Here is a 7937-nt window from a genome sequence, read left to right as displayed (position 1 = left end):
AACCTTAGAGCAAAACTGGTGGCCCTGTCTGGACAGGGAACTTAGGCCTCAGTTTTGCCAGATTAAGATGCCCCCAACAGAGCCATGCCATCTGTGGAGCACATTCTGCCACCCACCCTGCCCAGGCCATAAAGCCAGTTCATAGTGCTTCCTACTGCTGAGTATAGTACCTAGTCATGCTTGAAAAGCAAACCTGACCAGAAAGTCCAGGCAAATGAAGAGCCCATACTTCAGGACTCAAATCAATGGAAACAATCAAGACTAAATTAGGAAGAAACAAACAAAATAAAAAATCTGAACAGCTCAATAACAAGTAAGAGGATTGAAGCAACCATCAAAAATCACTGAACAATTAAAAGCCCTAGTAGGTTGTATGTTTCTAGGAATGTATCCATTTCCACCAGGTTGTCCACTTCATTGACATATAGTTTTCTGTAGTAATATCTTAAGACACTTTGTATTTTTGTGGTATTAATTATAATGTCTACCCTTTCATTAGTTACTTTGTTGATTTCAGTCCTCTCTTTTTCTTGGTTATTCTAGCTAGAGGGTTATCAACTTTGTTTGTCTTTTCAAAGAATCAACTCAGTTTTCTTAATCTTTTCTTTTACTTTTCTCTATTATATTTATTTCTGTTCAAATATTTATTGTTTCTTTGCTTCTGCTAATATTGGGCTCAGTTTTTTCTTCTTTGTTTAGTTCATTTAGACAAAAATTTAGGTTATTTAAGTTAGGTTATTTGAGGTCTTTGTATTTTCTTGATGAGTGTGTTTATACGTCTGACTCCCCTCTTAAAATTGCTTAGGATTTATTTCATAAGTTGGTATGTTCTGTTTCCATTTTTATTTGTCTCGCTACACTTTTTATTTCCCTGTTAATTTCTTATTTGATCCATTGGTTGTTCAGCAGTGTATTGTTTAATTTCCATATATTTGTGAATTTTCCAGCTCTCCTCCTGCATTGATTTCTGGTTTCATACCAAAGTGCTCTATAAAGATACTTGATATAAATTATATCTTCTTAATTTTGTTTGGACTTCTTTGTGGCATCATATATGACTTATCCTAAAAGATGTTCCATGTGTACTTCTGAAGAATTTGTTTTCTGTTTCTGTTAGATAGAATGTTCTGTATATGATTGTTAGGTCCATTTGATCTATAGTGTTACTCAAATCTCCTGTTTATTAATGATACTCTGTCTAGATAATCTAGCTACTGTTGATAGTGGGGTATAAACATCACCAACTATCATCGTCTCACTGATTACTTCTCCCTTTTTTTTTTCTGTATTTGCTTTATATATTTAGGAGTTCCAATGTTGAGTGCATAAATATTTATGTTTGTTATATTTTCTTGAAGGATTTCTCTTTTTATTATTGTATAATAACCTTATATATCTGCTTTATTTATTTTTTTTACCATTTTTAGATTTAAAGTCTATTTTGGGTGATATAAGCACTCCTACTGACTTTTTTTGAATATCAGTTGCAGAACATATCTATTTTATTTTCCTTCACTCTCAGTCTACATGCATCTTTAAAGTGAAAGTGAGTCTCTTGAAGCCATCACCCAATGGATCTTGTTTTTCTTGGTTGTTCAACCAATTAATTTATTTTGATTGAAGAGTTTAATCCATTTATGTTTACTGTAATTATTAATAGGCCAGGGCATAATATTTCCATCTTGTTGTTTGGCTGTTATTAGATCTGTTGTTTCTTGCTTGTTATCTTACAGTCCATTTTTTGTGATTTTTGTAGTAGTATGCTTTGACTCATTGTCACAATCTTTTGTATGATCACTGCAAGTGTTTTCCTTTGTGGTTCTATGAGGCTTACATGAAACATATTTATAGCACTCTCTTTTAAGCTGATAACTCAAAATTGATAGCATTCAAAAACTTGACACTTTAATTTCCCCCTCACATTTTAGATTATTGATATTAAAATGTGCATATATTTGCATGTTGTGCATCCAATAACATATTATTGTAATCATTGTTATGTTTTAATAGGTTTTTTTAACTTTGAAGCAGAGTTGTTAGTGTATAATGTGCCACCACTTAAATATTAGAAAATCTGACTTCAACCATATATTTATATTTAATAGGGAGTTTAATACCTATTTTCATATGCTTTTCCAATGTTAATTGGAATACTTTTATTTCTACTAGAAGATCGTCCTATAGAATTTCTTCTTTGGCAACCCTAGCAACAATAAATTCCCTGAGCATTTGTTTGTGAGGAAAATCTTTTTCTCATCTTCATTTCTGCAGGATAGTTATGCAAGTATAGTATTTTTGATTAAGTTTTTTTCTTTCAACATTTAGAAAAATGTTTGAAAATGCCCTGAAAAGTTTCTGATGAGAAATCCGCCAATAATCTTATGGGGGTTCCATTATATAAGACATGACACTTTTCCTTGCTGCTTCCAGAAATATTCTCTTTTTCTTTGAATTTGACAATTGACCTATAATGTGTCTGTGTAGCCCTTTTTGGGTTCAACTTATTTAGGGCCATTGTGCCCTATGAATCTGGATGTACGTTTCTCTCCCCAGGTTTGGGAAGTTGTCAGCCCTTGTTGCTTTAAACATATGTTCTATCCCTTTCACTTTCTCTTCTCCTACTGGGTTTCCCACGATGTGGATATTGTTTCTCTCTGTAGTATCCCGTACATTCAGTGGGCTTTTTTCACTACTTTTCTTTCTTTTTCTTTTTGCTCTTCTGACTGGAAAATTTTAAAAGCCCTGTCTTCTAGGTCATTGATTTTTTTCTTCTGCATGGTTGAGTCAGATATTGAAGCTCTCTATTGAATTCTTCAGTTCAGTCATTGTATTCTTCAGTTCTATAATTTCTGCTTTTTTTATGATTTCTCTGCCTTTTTTGGACTTCTCATTTTTCTCACTATATTATTTTCTCAATATTGTTTGGTTGGCTGTGTGTCCTTGTCTTCAACAAACTTCTTTAAGAACATTATTCTGAATTCTTTGTCAGACAGTTTATAAATGTGTATTTTTTCAGGATCAGCTATTGGAGCTTTATTAGTTTCCTTTTATGATCTCATGTTTGCAGTTATTTTGTGTTCTTTGGCCCCTTACAATGGTATCTATGCATTTGAGCAGCAGTCTCCACTTTTACACTTACATGTTTGTTTTGGCAGAAATAGTCCTTTAAAGTCAGCTCAGCTTTTGAGGTTCTTCATGGGTCATCTGGTAGCATTTTTGGTCCAGTGGAGCTTGCTGTCAGGGTCTATTTTGAGGTGAGGCTACTGCCTAGGATTTGAGTTGAGAGGACACTGCTGGCTGGAAGCAATTTGACAGGTCCACTGGCTAGATTCCCTTTCTGAAAGTGGCTTTAGGAAGAGCACCATAGTTCCCTGGATTCTCTGGTCAGGCTTCCTTTTGGGGCTGGGCTGGGTATACAATCAGCAGTAAGAAAGACTCTAAATTAGCTACCTTGCTTGGGTGAGATGTAGTAAACAGGCTCCAAAGCAAGCAAAGCTCATTGTTTGAAGTTCTGAATCAGGCATAACCGTGCACCAAGCACCCTGGCCAGACAAGGTCCCAAGACTGGCTCTGCAGATGACCATAACCAATAGCCAGGCTCTCTGCTTAAGTGTTACTGTGCCATGCAGCTTACTGGGTGCTCTGCCAGGTTTCTTGGTTGGAGCCGGGCTGAGGACTGTACCCTACATAAAACAGGGCTGTGAATTAACTTCCCGTCCTGGGCTAAGTGGCAGAACAGGCTCCAAATTCTTGTTTGTGGTCTTAAATCAGCCAGAGCTGCACACCAAATTCCCTGGATAGACAGGGCCACAATTCTGGCTCTTTATTCAGGAAGTACCATAGGTTGGGCTCTCTGCTTTTCCAGTGCTGCTGGGCTACACAGCTTTCCAAGTGCTACAACCAGGCTTCTTTATCACGTAGGGCCAGGAATATACACTCAGCAGTAATTGCAGCTGGGATTAGTTTCCATAAATCAATGGGGTGGAAGAACAGGCTTCAAGACCCAAAAGGCTCACCTTTGCAGACCCAAATAAAGCAGAAATGCCAATCAACTTGCTTCATCAGGCAGAGCCACCATCTCTCTCTGCAAATGTGCATAGCCACTGGTTAGGATTTATATTTATGCATCACTGTGAGTAGGAATTCAGTTTGACAAGATCCAAGTGCTACTTGAGGCATCACCTCCCTTCTCCATCACAAGCTGATATCCAGTGGTCAAACCCTGCTGATTGCCTCCATGATCTTCATGAGATAGGGTGGAATGGGCCTGCTGATAAGAGACCCATGATAGTGGGGGAGAATACATGTCTACTTTGGGTTTTCTTTTTCCTACTGAGGAAATCATATGCCCAGAAGGGTCCTCTCAGTGTGATGCCATACCAGCCTGGGGGAAGGGGCAAAATGGTTGGAGTGTAGACTTTCATCCTACTCTTCTAATGTCATCTTTTTTCGTCTCTGTGGTTCAGGGTGGTTCTTCATCTCCACCTTCATGCTCTGGAGTCCTCACAATATTGTCTTCTCTGTGGATAGTTGCAAGTTGGTCTTGTGGAATGTCCTAAGGTCAGGAATAACCTTTGTCACAATTTTTATGAATTCATGTCCACCCCTTGTTAGAGTTCTTAAAAATGGTGAGTGAAGGTGATATAAGTTAGATTTCATGGAGAAGATAAAAGTTCTTATTCTATCTTGCACTTACTGGTATATAAAATGTATCAGTACACTCCTATCAAATTAGTAAATATGTTTTACTTTCATTTTCTGCAAAGATAGTATGTGCTATTCTTTAGTTTTGAATATATTTTTTAAATTTCCTGTAACCCATCTTATAACTGCATCCTCAGAAAGAAAACTTCATCATTGATGAAATGATTGAATGTCAGTTTTGGATGGGATACTCTTTTTGGAATCCAAACACCAAATTTTAAATGGAAAATTAAATCATATTGATGGTAGGCCTCACATTTAATTGCTGATGGAAATATTACAAGATATGAAATACAAGGATGTATACATAGTCCCTTTCTCAAGAAATTCACCATGAGAAAGTTAGAGAATGATATCATCATGATATAGTTACAGACATACTCATGGTTACATTCTGTTCAAGGGGAGGGGCATCTAATCTTGTCATGGGTCACTAGAGAGAAGAGGAAAAGGGTGTGGAGTAAGCAGACATTAGGAAGCAGCACTATGTATAATGAAAAAACTAAGTGTAGACCTTGGAGATGACTCAATTTAAGAGTTATGAAAATATCCTAGGCAAGCTAATAGGATAGAAACTCTCAACTCAACATTTTACATATTCAATCTTTATTTAAAGGAAAAAGTAGTAACTACAGTGGGCTAAATATATAGAAAGATGGTTACTAAGGTACAAAATTCATTTTATTAAAGAAAAATTTATCTCTGATCTCATATTTCCATTTTACTAAAATATAAAAGGAAACAATGCAAACAAGAATGCAACAAAGTCAAAAGTTAATTAAAACCTTGTTTCTTATGTTGACTCCCATGGGCGACCCCTCCTCTCTGACTTTACACCACTACTTACCTACACAACATGACAAGTGACATTTTTGTTCTGCATTCAGTATTCTTCATGGTAGACATCCTGATGAATACAGTATTCTCTCCATTATAAAATAATTATATTCATATTATTATAGCCACTTACATTGACATCCTAGATACCTGCCCAGCTCTTGGTCATGTTTAAGTATAATTTTACTACATTTCACAAAATTAGAGATAATTTTATGGAAATACATTTGTTGTATAACCTCTGTCTAGCTGTATTAAAAATAAAAACAATTCTTACAAATTTTTCAAATTTTGGTGGGAATAAGCCAGAAGACATTTGTCATCATTTACCTTGTATAAGAATCTTGGGTGATTGTAACTAGGATCTCAGAGGGAAGAGCACATCCTCTGAGGTATGTATTTACAAAGCAATCGCATGTGAAAACTTTATCAAAAGTTTGGAAATATCCACTTCTTTCCATACTTAGAGAGATGGAGACTTTAATTTTCTTCTCAGGAGAAACTAATGATGGATTTCTTCTAGGTATTGAATATAGAAATACATAAAACACACAGATCAGGCATTTGTTTCTATTTTTATGCATAAAGTTATTTTTAAGCATATTTTTTTGAGGATTTTTTTTAATTTTTTTCCATTTTCTCCCCAAAGCCCCCCAGTACATCGTTGTATATTCTCCATTGTGGGTCGTTCTAGTTGTGGCATGTGGGACACTGCTTCAGTGTGGTTTGATGAGCAGTGCCATACCTGTGCCCAGGATTCCAGCTGACAAAACACTGGGCCGCCTGCAGCGGATCACCTGAACTTAACCACTCAGCCACCAGGCCAGCCCCTTAAGCATATTTTTCATTGCCCCCAAAACATCTTTATTCCTAAAGCTGTAGATAATTGGGTTGAGTGTGGGAGTGACGATGGTATAGAATATGGCCAGGAATTTATCCTGGCCTGGAGTGTGGTATGACTTAGGTCTCATATATGTGAAAATAAATGGCCCATAGTACATTATGACCACAATCATGTGGAAAAAGCAGGTGGAAAACAGCTTTTTCTGTGCTTCAGATGATTTCATTTGGAGGACAGGAAGGAGAACTTGGACATAAGAAGCAAAGATTAGGGAAAAAGAGATGAGCAGAAAAATGATGCCACTTACATAAACTCCTCATTCACAGTGTGTTGTGTCCACACGGGACAATTTCAACATTGCAGGGACTTCACAGAAAAAGTGATCAATAGCTCTTGAGCCACAGAAAGGAAGCTGGAGTGTGTAAGCTCTGTGAACTATGGAGTTGACAGTCCCGACAAGCCAGGACCCTGTAGCCATGAGACTGCTGACAGTCATTCATAAGAATGGGATAGCGCAGTGGGTGACAGATGGCTACATAGCAATCATAGGACATTGCTGCCAGGAGAAGGCACTCACCACCCAAGAGGGTGATGGATAGAAATATCTGGAAGCCACAACCAGCAAAAGAAATAGTTCTGCTGCATAACATAAAGTTAGTGACCATTTTGGGAACAATATTGGAAATATGCAAGATATCCATATAAGAGAGATGGCTGAGCAGGAAATACATTGGAGTATGAAGCGGTGGGTCTCTGTGGATAAGGAGAATCATGACTGTATTTTGTGCTACAGTCATAATAAAAATAATCAATATAAAGGAAAAGAAAAGCAGATTTGTTTTGGAAGAAAAGAATAGTCCCATCAAAATGAAGTCGCTGCTGTAAGTCTGATTCTCAAGTCCCATAATAAATTTTCCCATTACCTAAAAAAATAAAAATATAAATAAATAAGAGCAAAGGAATAAAAAGTATAGGAAGCCTCAAGCTCATTTCCATATATCTGCGTAATAAAAGAGAGCTAGTGATGCATAATTTGCCATGAAAGTCTAAGGACTCTCAACCAGATTTAAGTGTGCATGTTCAAGAAGATGTGCATTTATTTGTTTGAATCAGGTGATAATAATCATAATATTGAGTGGGCACCAGCTCTATGTAGAGTCACAAACTCTTGATTCCATATTCTTTTCTCAAGTCCAGTCTTTTCCCAAATGTCACCTTCTCCAAGAGCTCTACCCCTGAATACACTGTTTTAATCACGACGCTCCCATGAAAAACACCAGTTTCATGGCCCTCCTTACTGTGCTCATTTTTCCTTTTGCAAAGCACTTTTAGCCTTTCAGCATATTTAATAATAAAGTTATGAACTATATTTTTTCTTTATTGTCATCTCACTCACCAGAATTTAATCTTGATGATGGCGGATCTTTATTTTGTTCACTGCAAAAAACCAAATGCCTGGAACAGTGGCTGGCAATAATATTTGTGAAATGTAGGAATAAATAAATGGGCCATGGAACTTCATTTTCTCATGCAATATTTATTTGGATAAAACTTA

General features: G+C 36.6%; 1 pseudogene; it reads right to left on the bottom strand.

Annotated features, from left to right (window-relative positions):
- Positions 1 to 4462: 4462 nt before the first annotated feature.
- LOC138923681 (olfactory receptor 2AJ1-like) lies at positions 4463 to 7287 on the bottom strand (annotated as a pseudogene).
- Between the last annotated feature and the right edge of the window lie 650 nt (positions 7288 to 7937).

This window comes from Equus caballus, chromosome 3 (assembly GCF_041296265.1).
Source record: "Equus caballus isolate H_3958 breed thoroughbred chromosome 3, TB-T2T, whole genome shotgun sequence".
NCBI lineage: Eukaryota > Metazoa > Chordata > Mammalia > Perissodactyla > Equidae > Equus > Equus caballus.
Note: the sequence above shows the minus strand (reverse complement) of the source record. Positions and strands in the feature narration are given on the sequence as shown.